The sequence below is a fragment of the Nycticebus coucang genome, chromosome 13 (genome assembly GCF_027406575.1).
Source record: "Nycticebus coucang isolate mNycCou1 chromosome 13, mNycCou1.pri, whole genome shotgun sequence".
NCBI lineage: Eukaryota > Metazoa > Chordata > Mammalia > Primates > Lorisidae > Nycticebus > Nycticebus coucang.
In genome coordinates this window covers 3655738-3678628 of record NC_069792.1, presented here as the reverse complement: position 1 = coordinate 3678628, position 22891 = coordinate 3655738, and the positions used below count along the sequence as shown (strand labels likewise).

Here is a 22891-nt window from a genome sequence, read left to right as displayed (position 1 = left end):
TCGCTTAAACCCAAGAGTTTGAGGTTGCTGTGAGCTTGACACCATGGCACTCTATTGAAGGAGACATAGTGAGACTCTGTCTCAAAAAAAAAAAAAGTAGGGCAGCACCTGTGGCTTAGTCTGTAAGGCACTGGCCCCATATACCAAGGGTGGTGGTTCAAACCCAGCCCTGGCCAAACTGCAACAAAAAAATAGCCGGGCATTGTGGCTGGGCGCCTCTAGTCCCAGCTTCTTGGAAGGCTGAGGCAAGAGAATTGCTAAGCCCAAGAGTTGGGCTTGCTGTGAGCTGTGATGCCACAGTACTCTACAGAGGGTGATGTAGTGAGACTCTGTCTCAAAAAAAGAAAGAAAGAAAGAAAGAAAGAAAGAAAGAAAGAAAGAAAGAAAGAAAGAAAGAAAGAAAGAAAGAAAGAAAGAAAGAAAGAAAGAAAGAAAGAAAAAGAAAGAGAGAAAGAAAGAGAGAAAGAAAGGCTTCCAGAGGCTGGGAGGAAAGAATGGACGTGAAATTTCTTTTAGGGATTATATAATGTCTAAAATTAGAATATACTATGACTATACTATGCCTATAAATATTAGATTGTAAAAGAGTGGATTTCACACTATATTAATTATATAACAATAAATTTGTTATAAAAAACAAAAGGAAAAAGTGAACGCTTCTAGAATGTTGCTATAGTCCTATGATTAATTTTTAGGTAAATAAGAGAGCTGAGCCTAGCATAAGTATAATGCCAGCTTCATTGCCCTCATTTTTTTTTATTTTGTTATTTTTCTTTTCTTAAGACAGCCTTATTCGGTTGCCCTGGGTTGAGTGAGTGCTCTGGCATCATAGCTCACAGCAACCTCAAACTCCTGGGTTCAAATGATCCTCTAGCCTCAGCCTCTGAAATAGCTGGGACTACAGGTGCCCACCACAAGGCCCAGCTAGTTTTTCTGTTTCGGTAGAGACGAGTTCTCACTCTTTCTCAGGCTGGTCTTGAACTCCTGAGCTCAGGCAATTCACCTGCCTTGGCCTCCCAGTGTGCTAGGATTACAGGTGTAAGCCACTGCCTGGCCAATTATTTTGTTCTTAAACACTTCTGAAGATAAAACTGACTCCTGAATGGAGCCACCCTGGCTAAATAAAATTTAGCTAATGGCCTAAATAGTTGCCACATTTCAGCTGTTGGTTAGGAGTGGGAGAGAAAAACATGGTAGTCTTGTACCTTCTATAGAGAAAAACATACTTAACTAGTGGTTGAAAGACCAATTCTGTGTACGTATTACCTTACATTTTTCCAACTCTGTATGTGCTGAGCAGTTGATCTTCTTCCCTGTCATTTACTGGGAAGAAAGGAACCTGAGGGTCCACTATGATTCTGAGATCCCAGAATCTATCTAGAACTAACTACACAGAACTATCTATCTAGAACTAACTATCCCTTGTGGGCATGACTCATGACAGAAGTTGCACCACAGCATATTGTCAACTATATGACAACCAGATAAAAGTATTGCCCTATAAAAGGTCTTCCTTAGAGAAGGTAGGATACTTGGAACTTACTCATCTTAATGAAAATCTACCCTCTTATATATTTCTGGATTTCTTTTCTTTTTTTTTTTTTTTTGTAGAGACAGAGTTTCACTTTATGGCCCTTGGTAGAATGCCGTGGCCTCACACAGATCACAGCAACCTCCAACTCCTGGGCTTAAGTGATTCTCTTGCCTCAGCCTCCCAAGTAGCTGGGACTCCAGGCACCCGCCACAACGCCCAGCTATTTTTTTTTTTTTTTTGGTTGCAATTCAGCCTGGGCCGGGTTTGAACCCTCCACCCTCGATATATGGGGCCGGCGCCTTACCGACTGAACCACAGGCGCCTCCCATTTCTGGATTTCTTGAATAAGTGAAAGTATAGAACTCCTGAACGTGAATACACAAATCTACACATATATCATGTGCATGGGAGGCTTCCTTCTAAAATTCTATCTCATTTCCTCTCTAAATATCTCCACTGCTTTTCATACCAAAGATGTTTAGCTATGATGTCATAGAGACTTGGCAGAGAGATGAATTTATATTTGAAAAAAGCTCACATGATAATACTGTCATACAATAATATCTTTGTGTTATGAGAGCTGACTACATACTAAATCACATTTTGCAATCGTGATGTTGCAGGGAACACTACTTTAGTGTCGCTTAGTTGTCCAAGAAAATTGAGAATCTGAGTGGCTTCAGGATTTCTGTTAACATTGTTTATGGAGCTCTAATCAGCCATTAATATTTCAAATAACAGAGAGACCATTTGATACAGATAAAATAACAGTTGTGCATTCACTGATAATTTGAGAACACGACTCTTTTACATTGTTACAATGTTTAAAATCAAAGCAATGGTTAATCAAACTTTGTATACAATGTACTGTGTATCAGGAAGTAGAATCACCCAGGAGATGGATTTATCATCATTCAATCTGCAATTTAGTAAAAAATAATTATTGCAAAGAGAAGCACTCTGGATCTGTAGGACATTTTCCTCTGGCTGCCGTCATACCTGGCCCAAATGCACGAGTTCATGAAATCACCCTATCTAACCCTTTCCCCTCCCTAATCCTTTACTATGCTTAATTCTTCTTCATAGTGTTATCCCCATCTAAAATAATTTTAAAATTTTACTTATTTGTGTGTTCATTTCCACCTCCCCAATCAAACTCTGTATGCAGAGATGTTCACTGCACCAAGAATGGCAGGTGCACATACTTGCACATACTGGCTAAGTGAATAAGTAAAAGTTCATTTCACAGTCTGAACACAAAAAGTTGTAATCTTTCCCAGCTCCCTACTTAAAGGAAACATGAAAGAGAAGAACATCGAGTCTTCACCAAGCAGGGATGTGACCCTCAGGTGAACTTCTGTCCTTCCTGAGGTCTTGCTCACGAACCCCCTGCTCTCCTCCAGAAGGACCTCTTGTCAGGTTCAGCTACTCTGAAACCCAGAGATGTGACAAGGACCGCAGAAGGTTTCAGGCTCTAAGAAAAGATTTAATGCAAATTGATTCATTCAAGCTCAGGGAAACAGAAAAAGATAGACGCGTAATTGGCAGCGATTTGGTGAAGAGTGATAGATTCCATCTAAATGTTTGTGTTATTTTAAACCTCTCTCAAAATTGTATGTTATTTTAATTTCTACTGGTGAGCAACACTTGCCTGGTATGATCCCATCTGCTTCCTTCTGCCTTCCGGAACAGGAAATTACAAACCAATTTGAATATTTTCACTTTAAATTCATAACCATAAAACTGACATGGTCCCTCACTGCTGCCCAGGAACCCTACTGTATTTCTCTAGTAAGACAACATTCCTACTTCTCCAGACAACTGTTTCAAATTTTTTTCTGTTTTCTAATATCTATCTATACTTGTTTCACGAGACTCTAAAAGCCGTGGTATTAGCCATTTTCTACCATTTGCCACCAACCTACTCACCTCTCGCTGCCTGCCCCACCTTTTCCCCCATTCTGTTATAGACGGAGAAAAGTTTTCCCTTCCTGACACCCAGAATGTGACTGTATTTGGAGACAGGATCTTTAAAGAGGTAAAGGTAAAGGTAGGGGGGCCTACTCCCCTATGGCTGGGGTCTTTATAAGAAGAGGAAATTTGGGCACAGACATACATGGAAGAAAGATGATGTGAAGACACAGGGAGCAGACGGCTAGGGCAAGCTGAGACATAAGGCCAGCAGATCCTTCCCTCACGGCCCCCAGAAAAACCAGCCCTGCTGCAACTTCCGTCTTGGTCCTCCAGCCTTCAGAGCTGTGAGACAACACATTTTTGATGTTGAAGCCGTACTTCAACTGTACCCCCCGGGACACTGACAAACTTTTAGAGACTGGGGTCTAGCTCTCATGCAGGCAGTTCTGGGTAGAGCCAGCCAATCATAAACCTCCTAAGTTACCTCAGTCGCTGTGAAAACCAACCCCCCAACACCCCTAGTTTACCTCGGGAAAGTTACCCCCACATTTTATTTCAACCCAAAATGCATCACCCCAAAGAGTAAAACCTACTTTCATTTCCACCTCGGGGTCTTCCTCTGCACAGGGTACTGCCGGAGGCTCGGCCACAGTATATGTTTGAATAAAGTCACTCCTTTGTTTTTACATGTGTGTCTGGTGGTCTCTCAGTGGCAAAATTTCGTGGTAACAGATGCCTCCTCCTCCTCCCTCCCAGCTGAGTGAAGGAGTGTGACTGGCCCTGAGACCCAAAACACAGCGTCACATACCAAAAACCCAGAAGACAAGTCCAAATCGAAAAAGACAGACACTACCAAGTGGTGGCAAGGATGTACAAAATACAGAATCCTCACACTCTGCTTGTGAGAAAGCAAAACGGTGCAGCTTTGGGAAAGAGCTCGGCAATTTCTTAAAATGGTGAACGTGAACTTATCATACAGCCCAACTGAAGGGGCACAGTCCCCTGCACCCTTGTAAGGTGAATCAGTCTCATTTGTGCTCCTTGAGGCCACGAGGCTCTGAGAAGGAACATTTCCAGTACTTGGGCTGCAGTCACGCCTTAAAGGAAAGAATGTGCGGGAGACCCTCGCCAAGTCACAGCTGGAGGCAGAGCATCTGCCTGGGGCAATGGACCGTTGCACTTAATCCCCTATCTCTATTTACACTATAACTTTCAGTTAGTCATTTAGGGAAGTGGGCAAACAGAACAGACAACCCAGCCCCTTGTGGTTCATCTCCAGTGTTGTTTATCTCTAAACAAGATATTCTTGGTTTAGAAAGGTGTGTACGTACTCGGCTGTGTCAACGCTAATAAGGCATCTTTACCTTTTGTCTCCCTTGTTCTTATTTTTATGTGATGACTTTGGGTATATAAGAAAGTGAGTTTTTTTTGTTTTTTTTTTTTGGCCGGGGCTGGGTTTGAACCCACCACCTCCGGCATATGGGACCGGCGCCCTCAGGCCACCAATTGCTGCTGTGCCTGAGCGAGCACCAGCCATCCCTTAATAAATTATTCATTTCGTCTGTGGTGTCTGCCTCCTGTCTCTGACTAGGCCAGTGGACAGCAACACCCACCAATTCCACACCTAGAAATCCATGCAAGAAAAACAAACTGCATGTCCATATGAAGATGCATTTTTGAAAATGTGTGTCTGCATCCTTATTCGTAATAGACCAATAACAATCCAAATGTCTAATAAGTGGTGAGCACATTAAAAATGTTGTATAATTTGCATTCCCACCAGCAGTGCAGAAGTGTTCCCTTTTCTCCACATCCACGCCAACATCTCTGGTCTTGAGATTTTGTGATATAGGCTAGTCTCATTGGAGTTAGATGATATCTCAAAGTAGTTTTGATTTGCATTTCTCTGATGATTAAAGATGATGAGCATTTTTTCATATGTCTGAAGGCCTTGCGCCTGTCTTCTTTTGGAAAGATATATGGAGAACACTCAGAGATCTAAAAATAGATCTGCCATTCAATCCTGTAATTCCTCTGCTGGGTATATACCCAGAAGACCAAAAATCACAACATAACAAAGATATTTGTACCAGAACGTTTATTGCAGCCCAATTCATAATAGCTAAGTCATGGAAAAAGCCCAAGTGCCCATCGATCCACGAATGGATTAATAAATTGTGGTATATGTATACCATGGAATACTATGCAGCCTTAAAGAAAGATGGAGACTTTACCTCTTTCATGTTTACATGGATGGAGCTGGAACATATTCTTCTTAGTAAAGTATCCCAAGAATGGAAGAAAAAGTACCCAATGTACACAGCCCTACTATGAAACTAATTTGGGACTCTCACATGAAAGCTATAACCCAGTTACAACTTAACAATAGGGAGAAGTGGGAAGGGGGGTGGGTAGAGGGAGGGGGATCGGTGGGATCACACCTGTGGTGCATCTTACAGGGGTATTTGCGAAACTTGGTAAATGTAGAATGTAAAGGTTTTGGCACAGTAACTGAGATAACGCCGGAAAGGCTATGTTAACCACTGCGATAAAAATGTGTCAAATGGTTTATGAAGCAAGTGTATGATGCCCCATGATCATATCAATGTATACAGTTATGATTTAATAAAAAAATAATAAATAAATCCAAAAAAAAAAATGTTGTATATTCATTCCATAGAAGTATAATGAGGGTGTCGGAACCAAGGGCATGAGCCAAACACCTTGTGGGTTATGTTGTCCTCTATTTTTACCAAGATTGAGAATCCCAGGAAGATCATTCTCAAAGCCTGCTTACTTTGAAGGAGTTTTCAGTTCTTCACCCTCCCCCAAGTTCCCATCCTCAGCTGCGCACCCCGCGGCCTCTGCTCTCCCCCTGCAGGACTCCGTGTTCCGGTCCTCGGCTGAGCGCCCCGCGGCCTCTGCTCTCCCCCTGCAGGACTCCCTGTTCCCGTCCTCGGCTGCGCACCCCGCGGCCTCCGCTCTCCCCCTGCAGGACTCCGTGTTCCCGTCCTCGGCTGCGCGCCCCGCGGCCTCTGCTCTCCCCCTGCAGGACTCCGTGTTCCCGTCCTCGGCTGCGCACCCCGCGGCCTCTGCTCTCCCCCTGCAGGACTCCCTGTTCCCGTCCTCGGCTGCGCACCCCGCGGCCTCCGCTCTCCCCGCAGGACTCCGTGTTCCCGTCCTCGGCTGCGCCCCCCGCGGCCTCTGCTCTCCCCCTGCAGGACTCCGTGTTCCCGTCCTCGGCTGCGCGCCCCGCGGCCTCTGCTCTCCCCCTGCAGGACTCCCTGTTCCCGTCCTCGGCTGCGCACCCCGCGGCCTCCGCTCTCCCCGCAGGACTCCGTGTTCCCGTCCTCGGCTGCGCCCCCCGCGGCCTCTGCTCTCCCCCTGCAGGACTCCGTGTTCCCGTCCTCGGCTGCGCCCCCCGCGGCCTCTGCTCTCCCCCTGCAGGACTCCGTGTTCCCGTCCTCGGCTGCGCCCCCCGCGGCCTCTGCTCTCCCCCTGCAGGACTCCGTGTTCCCGTCCTCGGCTGCGCACCCCGCGGCCTCTGCTCTCCCCGCAGGACTCCCTGTTCCCGTCCTCGGCTGCGCGCCCCGCGGCCTCTGCTCTCCCCCTGCAGGACTCCGTGTTCCGGTCCTCGGCTGAGCGCCCCGCGGCCTCCGCTCTCCCCCTGCAGGACTCCCTGTTCCCGTCCTCGGCTGCGCGCCCCGCGGCCTCCGCTCTCCCCCTGCAGGACTCCCTGTTCCCGTCCTCGGCTGCGCACCCCGCGGCCTCCGCTCTCCCCGCAGGACTCCGTGTTCCCGTCCTCGGCTGCGCCCCCCGCGGCCTCTGCTCTCCCCCTGCAGGACTCCGTGTTCCCGTCCTCGGCTGCGCGCCCCGCGGCCTCCGCTCTCCCCCTGCAGGACTCCGTGTTCCCGTCCTCGGCTGCGCGCCCCGCGGCCTCCGCTCTCCCCCTGCAGGACTCCGTGTTCCCGTCCTCGGCTGCGCGCCCCGCGGCCTCCGCTCTCCCCCTGCAGGACTCCGTGTTCCCGTCCTCGGCTGCGCGCCCCGCGGCCTCCGCTCTCCCCGCAGGACTCGGTGTTCCCGTCCTCGGCTGCGCGCCCCGCGGCCTCCGCTCTCCCCGCAGGACTCGGTGTTCCCGTCCTCGGCTGCGCGCCCCGCGGCCTCCGCTCTCCCCGCAGGACTCCGTGTTCCCGTCCTCGGCTGCGCGCCCCGCGGCCTCTGCTCTCCCCCTGCAGGACTCCGTGTTCCCGTCCTCGGCTGCGCGCCCCGCGGCCTCTGCTCTCCCCGCAGGACTCGGTGTTCCCGTCCTCGGCTGCGCGCCCCGCGGCCTCTGCTCTCCCGCGCAGGGCTGCATGTTCCCGGCTTCCCAAGCTGCGCGCCACGCGCTTTTTTAAGCCCAGAGTCTAGATGGCCCTCACGGTTTGTGAACCAGGGGAGTACAGGCTGCTGTGACTGATCACTGCTTATATCACTCAGTAACTTTTACAGCTGAGGAATGAGGAGCTGAGGCTGTTTTCCTCTTACAGAATTCTATTCAGCAATAAAAACCAACGAAGTACTAACACCACATGTATGCTAAATAGTGCTGAGCCTCAGAACTACGTGCTACGTGAAGGAAACTGGTAAAAAGCTCACATATTGATATGAAATGTCCAGAAAAGGCAAATTTTTAGCACCGGAAAGTCTACCAATGACCGCTGAAGGCTGGAAGCGAAAATGAGAATTAACTTTTGGGGGTGATAGTAATGTTGTAAAATTGAATTGTGGTAATAATTACACGACTCTATATATTTACTAAAAATCATTGAATTGTACTTACAGTGGATGAATTTTATAGCGTATAAATGAAAATTGACAAAACGGCTCTGAGCCTGTGGCTCAAGTGACACAGCTGAGCTGGCGGGTTCCAATCCAGCCAGCCAAACAACAATGACGGCTGCAACCAAAAAATAGCCGGGCGTTGTGGCGGGCTCCTGTGGTCCCAGCTACTTGGGAGGCGGAGGCAGGAGAATCACTTGAGCCAGGAGTTGGAAGTTGCTGTGAGCTGTGATGCCACAGCACTGTACCCAGGGTGACAGCTTGAGACTCTGTCTCAAAAAAAAATTTTTTTTGACAAAACCACATAATGGTTTAAAAAATGTTGAGCTTATAATCTAACTCCTGAAATATAGAAGCTTTATTTAAAGTATGTTTTCAAAAATACTATAGTTCTTTGGGGGTGATTAGTGTCCTCTGCCAGGGGTCCATAATTATACTGGAGCGTGTGTAGGGGAAACTTCTGCAGGCAGTAAAATACTGTCGGCCACTATTCCAGAGATGCTCCTTCAACACCAGTTCTATAAGGATATTAAACATGGGAATTGTTTTTCTTTTTAGGATTCTCTTACTTTTGATAAGAAATGGATATATGCACCCTTACAAATGCTTAGTCTCTCTTACACTGGTGCTACCTTGCTTTTCTGAGAGGCTGTATGTAAATGGCTGGCGATCTGTAGTGCCCTTCAGCAGTGTTTTCAACCTATTTTATCTCACAGCACACTTGAACCTATAAACTTCCAAGGCACGCCTAAATGATGTTGATCAATAAAAAAAAAAAAAAGTAAAATTAAGAATACATTTACTGTGCTTTGACCTTCTTTCAAAAATAATTGCATTAGGGTGGTGTCTATGACTCAGTGGATAGGGCAACAACCCCACATACTGAGGGTGGCGGGTTCAAACCCTGCCCCAGCCAAACTGCAACAAAAAAATAGCCAGGCACTGTGGCGGGAGCCCGTAGTTCCAGCAACTTGGGAGGCTGAGGCAAGAGAATCGCCTAAGTCTAAGAGCTGGAGGTTGCTGTGAGCTATGTGACACCAGGGCACTCTACTGAGGGCAATAAAGTGAGACTCTGTCTCTGCAAAAAAATAAATAAATGAATAAAATAAATGAATTCATGATCTTTAAGAATTTTCAAGGCACAGCTAAAATCCTCTCACAGTACAACAGTGTGCCTCAGAAAACCAGTTAAAAATCAATACTACAGTAGAACCTCTGTAAATGACCAACCACCCAAGGGACTGTAACAAGCTGGTCAACATACAGAGGTGTTCAACATAAGGAACCAGGCCTGCTGTGCTGATACGTACATGTGGTGCGAGTCCAGTCTATGAAAATTAGGTCTACTTAAGGAGATGGTCAATGTAGGGAGGTGGTCAATTATGTAGGTTCTACCGCATATTAAAACAATAATTTTATATCCTACAATGCCTTACAAAGTGATACCTTACATTTTCCATGGTGGGTTTTTGTTTATGAAACCATGAAAATATTTGTAAAGCTATAGCAATGATCTGATTCAGTTAACTGGTAATTAATTAAATAATACTCTTAAAGTTTAAGGGGCATGTCCAACATTGTTATTTTCCCCACAGCATTTACTTGTAGATTCAGGAACATTAATAATGCCAGAATTATTTTGACCTTCTGTAGCCTGCATTAATGAACTGTTTCTTGAATATAATTCCGTTAGACATACGGACAGAGCAATAGTCACTACATAGTCAGAATGAAATCTGGGAAGCTGTGATTTCGGTTCAATTGTTATTTCTGTCATGCTCGAGGCTGCAAATTCACGCAGAAATCAACACTGTAGTTGCTAAAATGGAACAACTAATCAGCCTCTGATAATTAAACGTTGCAGAACAGAACACTAGGGAAAGAGAGACTGTAACTTTTTTTTTTTTTTTGTAGAGACAGAGTCTCACTTTACCGCCTTCCATAGAGTGCCATGATGTCACAGGACTCATAGCAACCTCTAGCTCTTGGGCTTCCATGATTCTCCTGCCTCAGCCTCCCGAGCAGCTGGGTAACTTCTAAAACTCTGTAGAAACAGAAAGCAACGTGGCAAAGGGAATTAAATAGCTCTGCGCTGAAGGATCTAGTAAGTCTAAAAACTCCGTTCCGGGTGATCCCCCCAATGAGAAACCATCCAGCAAGAGCTTCCACTGTCAATCCATAACTGCGTTCCATGAAATGTCTTAGGTGAATAGAACATATGGAACATTATAGGCACCGTATGACCTATATTTTAAATAAAACATTTATTCTTTTATTCCTCTCATATTCTGAAAAATTAAAAACTGTTCTTCAGTTGCTCAAGGAAATGATTTCACACACAGAGAGAAGCTATCTAATCTATTCAGGATTGTTTTTTATGGGATGTATTTAATTTTCCTTCTGGCAAAATAAGGCCTAAGACTCCCTAACTTAGAAATCCTTGAAGCCCAGCTACTCAGGAGGCTGAGGCAAGAGAATCACCCAAGAGCTAGAGGTTGCTGTGAGCTATGACGCCACTAAAAAAAAGAAAGAAAGAAAGAAAAGAAAAAAGAAATCCTTTAAGTTTTTTTTTTTTCTTTTTTTAAAAAAAGTTTAATTGGGCTAGGCACAGTGGATCATGCTTCTAATCCCAGCACACTGGGAGGCCAAAGTGGGTGGATGGCTTGAGCTCATGCATTCAAGACCAGCCTGAGCCAGAGCAAGACCCTATCTCTAAAAACAGCCAGGTGTTGTGGTGGGTACCTGTAGTCCCAGCTACTTAGGAGGCTAAAGTAAGAGGATTGCTTGAGCCCAAGAGTTTGAGGTTGCTGTGAGCTATGATGCCACAGCACCCCACCAAGGGTGATCAAGTAAGACTCTGTCTCAAAAAAAAATAAGTTATAATTGTGCAAAATATACCTAAGAAAATGTACCATCTCAATTATTTTTAAGTGTACAATGCAGAAGTGTTAACTATATTCACATAGTTGTGCAACCAATCTCCAGAACTTTTTCTTCATCTCCAAACTTTGTACACATTTAAACAACTGCTCCCTTCTCCCCAGACCCTGGGGACACTTCGTGTCTATGAATTTGACTACTTTAGATACCTTATATAAATGAAATCATGCAGCATCTCTCTTTTTGATATTTCTAACTTATTTCATGTAGCATGATTTCTTCGAGGTCCAACCAGGGTGTAGCATGGGTCACATTTTCATTTCTTTTTAAGGCTGAATGATATTCCCTTACATGTATACACATACATTATATGTAGAATTTGTTTATTCATTCATCTGTTAATGGACATTTGAGTTGTTTCCACCTTTTGTCTACTGTGATAGTGCTATTATGAAATGGGCTGTACAAATATTTCTTCAAGATATTGAATTCATTTTCTGTAGATGTATACCCAGACATAGGATTGTTGAGCCATATATTACTCTTTTCACATTTTGAGGAACTGCCATACCATTTTTCATTCTTCAAAGTGGCTGCACCATTTTATAATCTGTCAACAGCAGACAAGCATTCCAATTTCTCCACATCCTTGCCAATAGTTGTTATTTTCTGGGGCTTTTTGACAGCAGCTATTTTAATGGGTGTGAGCTGGTAACTCATTGTAGTTTTAATCGATTAGCCATGTGCTTTTAACAAGGAACACCATCATAACCTCAATAAATATATCTTTTAAAAAGAAAATCCTGACTGGGTGCAATGGCTCACACCTGTAATCCTAGCACTCTGGGAGACCTGAGCTCAAGAGTTCAAGACCAACCTGAGCAAGACCCTGTCTCTAAAAATAGGGGGGCACTGTGGCAGGTGCCTATAGTCTCAGCTGTTCAGGAAGCTGAGACAAGAGGATCTCTTCAGCCTAAGAGTTTGAGACTGCCGTGAGCCATGATGCTATGGTACTCTGCAAAGGGCAACAAAGTGAGACTCAGTCTCAAAAAAAATAAAAATAGGGCCAGGCGCGGTGGCTGATGACTATAATCCTAGTACTCTGGGAGGCCAAGGCCAGTGGATTGCCTGAGCTCATGAATTCGAGACCACCCTGAGCCAGAGCAAGACCTCATCTCTAAAAATAGCCGGGCACTGTGGCAGGCACTTATAGTCCCAGCTACTTGGGAGGCTGAGGCAAGAGGATTACTTAAGCCCAAGAATTTGAGGTTGCTGTGAGCTATGACATCATGGCACTGTACCAAGGGTGACAGAGTGAGACCCTGTCTCAAAAAAATAAATAAAATAAATAAAAATAAAATAAAATAAGAATCTATTAAAAATAAGTTTGGCCTAATAGCTAGAGAGTTGGGAAAGTTCCATTTTTGCTCCTGGGATAGGACTACATTAGAGTTTGCTGGGGCTTCCCTAACCAGGGAGCATGGATTGAGTGACTTCAACAATAGGAATTCTGGAGGCCGGAAGTCCAAGACTAAGGCATGCTCAGGGATGGTTTCTTTATTTTTTTTTTTTTTTAGAGACAGAGTCTTACTTTATTGCCGTAGTGTCACAGCTCACAGCAACCTTCAACTCCTAGGCTTAAGTGATTCTCTTGCCTTAGCCTCCTGAGTAGCTGGGACTACCGGCACCCGCCACAATGCCTGTTGTGTGACTGGAGATGCAAAAGAACAGCACCTTTGCCATGGATATAAGCTCGCTCCTGCAATTATTAAGGGTAAACCAGAAACAGACTACATAGTATGGGATGGCGTGTAGCGAAGTTCTTTATTCGGGGATCTGATTTTATACCTTTCTAGTCACGCACACACTTAATCTATCATTTGTTAGTTTTACCATTACCTCATTTTACCTATCTGAAATTAACTTGTAAGGAAATATCCTGTTACTACGTCAACACAATCACTTCTGCAGTAAACATCCTCTTTTAGACACTGACTAATCTCTTGGGCAGGTATCTAAATAAAGATCACAAAGAAGAAAGCAGCCACAGGGAACAGAGTTAATGGAAGAATATCTTCAAGCTTTCACTCAGTTTACTCAGCATGAAGTAACGACTATGTCTCTCCTCGGGGCAGAGCACCTAGAGACCTCTGACAATATGTTTTTAACATATGTCAACCCTCTGGCCCTTATTGCAATTTGGCCGGGGCCGGGTTTGAACCCGCCACCCTCAGTATATGGGGCCAGTGCCCTACCCACTGAACCACGGCACCGCCCTCAGGGCTGGTTTCTTCCCAGCCCACTTTCCCCAACCTGTAGACATGTGTCCTCACGATTCTTCCTCTCCAACTCTCTGTGTCCTGATTTCCTCTTCTTATAATGACACTAGCCACGTTGGATTAGGGCCCATCGTAATGACATCATTTAACCTCAAGTATCTCCTTAAAACTCAATGTCCAAATACAGCAGAACCTCCATAGCTGACTCCCTTGCCCCACTGGGGCCCCTCCTTATGTTGACCTAATTTTCACAGACCAGACATGCACCACATGTACCTATCAGTACAGCAGGCCTAGTCCCTCATGCTGACCACCTCTGTATGTGTCACACGGTCCCTTGGGTGGTCAACTTACAGAAGTTCTACTGTGCAGTCACATGCTGAGGTACATGAGTTAGGACTTCAACATACGAATTTGGGGGACATGACCCATCCCATCACCACAAATGCAGCAGACAGCCAGTAGCAGCCATGCTGTGCCAAGAGCCGGCTCATGTCAGAGGTCCCTTCTAACTGGGAAGAAATCTGGGACGTACATTTGAACCACAAAATTCCATTCCTCAAAGATGTGTTAATTCATAAGTATAATAATCCTACTTCCATTTTTGGACCAAAAATAGGGGTTAAAAAGGAGAGGTCAGGCACTCCTCCGCTCAGCATCCCAGCACGGCCACTCACAGTCCACAGAGTGGCTGCGTCGGCGCCTCTGAACAGGAGGACAAGACAGCAGCAGGCTCAGTCTGGACATCTCCATGGCCTCTAATGACAACGAGGGTCCACTTTGTGGGACCTTTGCACCTCATTCCACACTACGCAGACCAGGTCTTCCCATCCTAGAGCTCCACTCAGGGGCAGCCACATCTTCCTTTACAAATTTTAGTCTGTCACTGGGAAAAGCCCCTGTGTGAGCAGGGGCCTCGCTGAGCGTGGCGGCAGCACCTGTGGTCACATGTCTCCACGTGTCTGCTCCAGCAAGCACCACAGGGAGCTTGGAACAAGGAAGGAGAAAACTGGAGCGGGAAGGAAGATGGAGGGGCCTGTCCAGCTCAGGGTGTCTCTAGGGCACATGAGAGAGTGTGTCCCCAGCCCCGCATGCCCCCACCACCAGGTGTCACATCCTCCTCCCCCAGAGGCTGAGCTGGCAGTGGCCAGGCCATCCAGGGCAGCTGGGCCTATAAGTGAGCACCGCCATGCCCAGATAACTTTTAAAAATATTTTATGGTGGGTGGCGCCTGTGGCTCAGTGAGTAGGGTGCTGGCCCCATATACTGAGAGTGGCAGGTTCAAACCCGGTCCCGGCCAAACTGCAATAACAAAAAAAAATAGCCAGGCATTGTGGCAAGCACCTATAGTCCCAGCTACATGGGAGGCTGAGGCAAGAGAATTGCCTAAGCCCAGGAGTAGGAGGTTGCCGTGAGCTGTGTGACGCCACAGCACTCTACCGAGGGCAACAAAGTAAGACTCTGTCTCTATAAAAATATATATATATATATTTATATATATTTATGGAGATGAGGTCTCACTATGTTTCCCAGCCTGGTCTTTAACTCCTGGCCTTAAACGATCCTCTTGCCTTGTCCTCTCAAAGTGTTGAGATTTCAGGCAGGAGCCACCATGGTCAGCTGACAAGCACTTTCTTTTTTTTTTTTTTTCTTTTTAGCAGTTTTTTTGGCCAGGGATGGATTTGAACCCATCACCTCCGGTATATTGGGCCAGCACCCTACTCCTTTGAGCCACCAGGGCCGCCGACAAGCATTTTCTTAAGAAAAAAATATACCTCTGGTTTCTTAAACTTGGAATATGGTAAAAGTAAAATAGTTTAGTTTAGAAAAGATGAATTGAATTTCTAATTTATACTGGCCACTGAATAAAAATGAGCTAAGAGAGTGAGATAAAAAAATACATATAAGCCGGGCGCGGTGGCTCACGCCTATAATCCCAGCACTGTGGGAGGCTGAGGAGGGAGGATTGCTTGAGCACAGGAGTTCGAGGCTTGTCTGAGTGAGAGTGAGACCCTGACTCATGGAAAAAAATGGAAAAACCCAGCCATGTGCCGCGGCGAGCGCCTGTAATCCCAGCGGCTTCGGAGGCTGAGGCAGCAGGATGCCCATAGCCCGAGTCTGAGGTTGCAGTGAGCTACAATGCCATTGCCCTCTGCTCAGGGCATAGGGTAGAACTCTGTCTCGACAAAAAAACAAACAAACAAAAAATACATATAAAATAAAGAAGAATGGGTTAGAGGAGCCAGGCGCAGTGGCTCATGCCTATAATCCTAGCACTTTGGGAGGCTGAGGTGGGCAGATTGATTGAGCTCAGGAGTTTGAGCCCTGCCTGAGCAAAAGCTTTTTGATCTCTGAGTTCCCACAATAATCATCATGGTCCTTTGATTGATGTCAGTCACCTCTGCTTTTCTAAATCAATCTCTCCTCCTTTTTCTGTTTTTTATTTGGTTTGGTTTTGACATGAATGCCTCTGGCTCCAGTCATCTGCAGGACCTCACTGTCTGGGAAGTGATCAGACAGGTGGTTCTGTGGCATTGCTTCGAGTGACTTGGAGTCTTCACAGAAACGCACAGGCAAAGCTCTCTGTGTCTCTCCTTCACACCCTGAACCTCCAACTTGATTCAGGCAGCTCCAGACCAGAAGTGTCCTGATGCCTGCTGACACTAGAAAACATCATGCTTTTAAGTTCTTTCACTGGAATTTGACATCTTAAATTGGCCAATTGAAAAGGAAAAATGGAAAACAGACATATAAACTACAAACATGATGAAAAAATTATCATTCTATAGAAACATATTATAAGAATTGCACATTAAGGCTCAGTACTCATAGCACAGTGGTTAGGGTACCAGCCACATGCACTAAGGCTGGCGGGTTCAAACCTGGCCTAGGCCAGCTAAACAACAATGAGAACTGCAACCAAAAAATAGCCAGGCATTGTGGTGGGTGCCTGTAGTCCCAGCTACCTGGGAGACCGAGGCAAGAGAATTGCTTAAGCCCAAGAGTTAGAGGTTGCTGTGAGTTGTGACACTACAGCACTCTACTGAGGGCAACATAGTGAGACTAGGTCTCAAAAAAAAAAGAATTGCAAGTTAAATAAATCAACAATAAACAAGCTAAGCAAATAAATTTGAATCTACAAGCCAGAAAAAAGGTGCAAATTTTCACATCCTCACTCTAGTAGAAAATGAAAATGAAAGTTTAGGCTGTTATCTGAGTTGTTTTGGTAGCTCTCAGTGGCCAGATGGCATCAGGAGTCTACTGGAATGTGGTTTTCCCACCATTAAAACATTCACCAAAAGGAGAGATCAAAGATCAAGAGTCACTTGCAGGTAGCCCCTACCAGCTGCAAGGACCTTTGAATGTGCTCAGAACTCTGGTATTTTAGCCCATTGGCCAACCTAGTTTCACGGGCAGAAGCTCTTCTCGCCTTCCAAAGAAGCCCTTTTAGGAAAGAATTATCAGAGCTTTCTGACATCCATGTAACTGTGAAGAGCAAGAGAACTTGATTGAATTGCTGTCAGGGATCTTAAAGAGAGAAAATAGCAACACAGGAGCCTGGAGTTCTACGTTGGGTAACAGTGAACAAACCTTGAGTCTGAATGTGCCACCAGTTAGCAAAACAAGCGAAACAGGAAAACGGTAGCTGTCCATGAACAGTAAGCAGTTCTAAGACTGATCGATACACTCAGAGGGCTCTGACCTCTACACACCTGACTCTGACCCTGGCTTAGCCTCAGTCTGCTGTCCTGTAGGCTCCACACAGGGAAATTTCTAATGTCTTAAGACAATGTTGGAAGGTACTGAGAAGTAATGTGAGCAAGAAGAAATTACAGTTCAAATATGGGCATCATAATGTGGAATTAAATGCTTATTAAGTAAAACTATCTTTGGAAGTTATTAGCAATAAAATTTTAATAACATGTACAATAATAATGTTGAATAAAATTAATTTGCTCATAAGTTAGTATACTGAGTGACCTTACATAAAAGAATGTAAAAAAAACTTAGTTACAAAGATATTTATAGCACCACATAATGTTTTAAGATTTTAAGAAAAATGTGAGGATGGAGAGCAAAAAAAAGAATAAAATAATCTGAGTAGTGACCCTAGATTCAACTCATTCTGGAAGTATAATTTGAAAGTATAATTTCCTCAATATTAAGAAGAAAAACGTGGGCTCGGCACCTGTGGCTCAAATGGCTAAGGTGCCAGCCACATACACCTAGGCTGGTGGGTTAGAATCCAGGCTGGGCCCTGACAAACAACAATGACAGCTACAACCAAAAAATAGCGGGGCACTGTAGCAGGCGCCTGTAGTCCCAGCTACTTGGGAGGCTGAGGCAGGAGAATCGCTTGAGCCCAAGAGAGTGGGAGGTTGCTGTGAGCTGTGAAGCCATGGCACTCTACCCAGGGGGATAGCTTGAGGCTCTGTCTCAAAAAAAAAAAAAAGAAGAAGAAAGAAAAACTTGAGTGTTAGTTCTATAATCAATCTAAATAGAAATTAGAATTAAATGAGAACTTAGAGATTAAAAAAAAATGGCCCTGGAATCTGAATGAGTTTCTGGAGGTCACAATGGGACTAGACAGGTGTTTAGTCAACCTTTGGAGGCCTGAGACTGCTCACAATGGATTAAATGTTCCATCTCCTCTCCATTTGGAGAATTTTTTTTTTTCTTTATTGAGACAGAGTGGCACAGATTGGGCTGGTCCATGGCCTGTTAGGAACAGGACTGCACAGCAGGAGGTGAGAAGAACTTCATTTTTATTTACAGCGGCTCCCAAGCTCCTCAGCATGACCAGAGCTCCGCCTGCTATCAGATCAGTGATGGTGTTGGAGTCTCACAGGAGCATGTGAGGGATCCAGGTTTCACTCTTTATGCAAACCTAATGCCTGACGATCTGAGGTGCAGCTGAGACAGTGACGCCAGCACCGGGGAGCAGCTACAAATACACATGATCATTAGCGGAGACCGTACTAAGTCAGTTGCTTACAGACACATGTCAAAGCCATTCCCTCCACACTCACCCTTCTCCCAGAAAAATTGTCTCACGTGAAACTGGTCCCTGGTGCCAAAAAGTTGCGTACTGCTGATCTAAGGCAAGACAGTGGTTGCTGACAAGCCAGGAAAAAAATCCTCAGCAGGAGTCAAGCCAAGCAGATCTTAGACTTTCTAGGCTCCAGAACTGGGAAAATATATGGGAGAAAATAAATTTCTGTCGCATAAGCCACCCAATCTATGGCATTTTGCTGTAGCTAACTAACACAGCCAACTACAGAGGGAGAGAAAAACGTTTGCCAATTATTCGTTTAAGGGATTAATTTCCTCTCTCTATATATATATTTTTTAAACTCTGACAAGACAACAACACAAAACAAACAATTCAATTCAAAAAATGGGCAAAAAGTGGGTGGTCACTCTCATTTAAGTTCTATAGTTTCAGGTACTTGGAAGGCTGAGGCAGGAGTTTAGCTTGAGCCCAGGAATTTAAATCTAGCATTAAAATTGTTTTAATGGGCAAAGGACTTGAATAGACATATCTCCAAAGAAGATATAAAATGACCAGTGAAGAAATCAGTAAAGAAATACAATCACAATCACTTGGAGACATCACCTTATACTCATTGAGAAAGCTATTATTAAAAAAAATAAAATAACAAGTGTTGATGAGGATATGGATAAACAGAAACCCTTGTGCATCAATGGTTAGAAAGTAAAATGGTACAGCTGCTAAGGAAAACAGTATGCTAATTCCTCAGAAATTAAACATAGGATTACTACATGATATAGCAATTTCACCTCTGAATAAATAACAAAAACAATTGAAAACAAGAACTAAATTAGAACTGGGCGCAGTGGCTCACGCCTATAATCCCAGCACTATGGGAGGCCAAGGTGGGTACATTGCCTGAGCTCATGGTTGGAGACCAGCCTGAGCAAGAGCAAGACCCCATCCCTAAAAATAGGTGGGCGTCCCCAGCTACTTGGGAGGCGGAGGCAGGAGAATTGCTTGAGCGCAGGATTTGGAGGTTGCTGTGAGCTGTGATGCCATGGCACTCTACCCAGGGGGATAGCTTGAGGCTCTGTCTCAAAAAAAAAAAAAAAAGAAAAGAAAAGAAAATGATTAAACTGATAAATTTTATATTATGTATGTTTTATAATAATTATAAAAATCATAAAATTTATAAATTTTATAAATTATAAAAATGAAAAAGACATAGATAAATACCCAGTAAAATTATCTTTTAAATATTACAATTATAGAGAGTAACTGGCAAAGAATGAAAGAGAGCTCTTGCGTAATATCAATTGATTAATAATGAAGGATAAAGATGAGTACTAAAAATATTTGACTCTCATGATTATTTGAATAGAAGACTGCTTATTTAAAAAATAATAATAAAAGAAGAAGAAGGCTCGGCACTTGTAGCCCAGTGGTTACAGCACCGGCCACATACACCGAGGGTGGCAGGTTCAAGCCTAGCCAGGGCAAGCTAAACAACTGCAACAACAGCAAAAAATGACGGCTTGTCCTCCCAGCTACTTGGGAGTCTGAGGCAAAAGAATCACTTAAGCCTGAGAGTTTGAGGTTGCTGTGAGCTGTGACGGCACAGCATTCTACCGAGGGTGACATAATGAGACTCTGTCTCAAAAAAAACAAAATAGGGCGGCGCCTGTGGCTCAAAGGAGTAGGGAGCCAGCCCCATATGCCGGAGGTGGCGGGTTCAAACCCAGCCCCGGCCAAAAACTGCAGAAAAAAGCTGGGTGTTGTAGTGGGTTCCTATAGTCCAGGCTACTCGGGAGGCTGAGGCAAGAGAATCTCCTAAGCTCAAGAGCTTGAGGTTGCTGTGAGCTGCGAGGCCACAGCACTCTACCCAGGGTGACAGCTTGAGGCTCTGTCTCAAATAAATAAATAAATAAATAAATAAATCAGTTTTGGCTGGGCACCCATAGCTCAGTGATTAGGGTGCTGGCCACATGCTCTGGGGCTGGTGGGTTTGAACTTGGCCAGGGGCCTGCTAAAACAAACAAACAAAAAAATAGCTGGGCATTGTGGCAGGCATTTGTAGTCCCAGCTACTTGGGAGGCTGAGGCAAGAGAATCACTTAAGCCCAAGAGTTTGAGGTTGTTGTGAGCTATGATGCCACAGCACTCTACTGAGGGTGACAAAGTGAGACTCTGTCTCAATTAAAAAAAAAAAAAATTGGCTCAGGACCTGTAGCTCAGAGGCTAGGGCACCAGCCACATACACTGGTGTTGGCGGGTTCAAACCCGGTCCAGGCCTGCCAAACAACAACAACTACAACAAATAGGAGGCTGAGGCAAGAGAATCGCTTAAGCCCAAGAATTTGAGGTTGTTGTGAGCAACCCTGGCTCTCTACCAAGGGCAATAAAGTGAAACTCTGCCTCAAAAAAAAAAAAAAAAATCAATGTTTTCAACTTCTAAACTACTTAGTCTTCTCAATATACGGCTTTCTGCCATAATATTACAGACGTTAAGTGAGAAATATTTCTTAGGATCATTCAGTGACCTGTTTTCTATGTCTAGATAGTTTTTCTATTACAAAAATCTTTCTTGTGCTTAAATTAGATCTCTCACAAGGCAATTCAACCTCATTTCTTCTTTTTTAATCTCTGGTGGATTTGTTATAGTTGATTTATTAAAGAAGATTCCATTTCCAACTCTTTTTTAAAGTTGGGTAATTAAACCATCTTTTTTTTTTTTTTAATTAAACCATCTTTAGGGAAGCAATCACTTTATTCTGGATTTGTACATACGTTCATTTTCTTGATGGGGCAAAGAACCACGACTGGAGCACAGCCAGCTGAACTCCTGGGCTGAAGCTTTTCCATCAGGAGCTTTGCTGGATGGCAGTCACAGTGGTGTGGGTAAATCCCCGGGACGTAACCAGAAGGAGGACCATCTGCTCTGAGTCAACACTCACACCGTAGTTGGGAGCTGTGTTTATGGGTTAAATTTAATTAAGGTATAGGTCTATCTTCTGTGACCAATCTGCTTTATGTTTATTCATAACTTGCCTTCTTGATGTGCTATTTATTTAATGAATAAAAGATTCAGAACTGTGGAGTTGTGAAATTAAAAACATACTTTTTATATGTTTTCCTTTCAGAATACTCAATTACAAAATATATCTAACAGAAGCAATTAGTCTTACTGGAACCTCTAGAATGGCATTTCCTTCTGGTCAAATATTCGCATAATCTGGAAGCTAACCTAAATATCAACAAGGAATCAGAGAGCAACCCTTTTCTGTTCTTATCTAGTTTCTTACTTTGCCAAGTAATCACATTACACTGAAATTTGCAAAAGAAAAGGCATAATAAAATCACCATCCCTTATAGGCAATTCCTGATTTTGATTTGAGTGATACTATCAAAACATTTCACAAATATATATTTTTAGCAAGGAAATCATTCTAATTAGTACCTGGGTTATCATTATGGGGTTTTCTTATTGTTCATCATCCTCTTTGCTATCATTTTTTAAATTCAATGAAAATTGACTTAAGAAAGTGGTACTAGCAGCCAAATTTTGTGAAAAATAAGCTCACGGTTCTGACATCTTTGCCTTCTGGCTTCAAGTTTACATAGCAAGCTCCATGGAGGCTGAGAGTTTGCCTGGAGCCTGAGATTGGAATGGAAATTTCCACACCATACACAGACTCAGAGGCAGAAACACCAGAAATGGGCAGGATTGGCCAGAGATTATCACTTCCCAGCCTTGTCATCTCAGATGACAACTGTAATGCCTGGTGTTACATCCGTAAACAAGCTACTGTTACTTTTATAGCACTTAGGAAAGTTCTGTTGGCTGAAGGAAAAAAGGTTACACAAGTAATTGAGAACTACTACAATTTCATCAGCCACTCACGCAGGCACTGGACAAAGCATTGGGGCTAAAAAAGTGCACAGTCAAGTCAGGGTGACCTCTGCTCACAGCTGTCTGGGGTCCTCTGAATCTGTGACCCTGAGGTGCCAGGCTCGTCTTGGACTGGCCTACACTGAGGTGCCTTCACCTCCTACCCTAGAGCTCCCTCATTGCTCCAGCCCTGTCCTCTTCCTCAACCTTGGTAAGACACTTCCCACCTTGATTCTTGCACTGGGTTTCCTTGGAGAGAAGGTCTACAGTCAGACACTATCTTCACGTCATTCAGGTCTCTGCTCAAACACCGTCTCTTCACTCAGGCCTTGCAGAACAACCCTCCTGCACTGGAGCCTCCTCGTCTGGCCCAGGTCTCTCCCAGCCTGCTTCCTCTATCTCTGTAATACTTAACCCTACTGGGCACGTCATGAATCTGTTTGTTCTGGCTCGGCATCCATAGCACAGTGGTTACGGTGCCAGCCACATGCCAAAGCTGGCGGGTTTGAACCTGGTTCAGGCCTGCTAAACAACACTGACAACTGCAACAAAAATAAATAAATCTGTTTGTTCACCAGTGTT

General features: G+C 44.5%; 1 long non-coding RNA gene across 1 annotated transcript; it reads right to left on the bottom strand.

The window, feature by feature from the left end:
- Positions 1–17809: 17809 nt before the first annotated feature.
- Positions 17810–22670, bottom strand: LOC128563650 (uncharacterized). The gene is made up of 3 exons (XR_008373848.1): positions 22537–22670; positions 21208–21388; positions 17810–19511 (listed from the first exon to the last, which is right to left on the bottom strand). It is a non-coding gene; the product is annotated as an uncharacterized LOC128563650 (long non-coding RNA).
- Between the last annotated feature and the right edge of the window lie 221 nt (positions 22671–22891).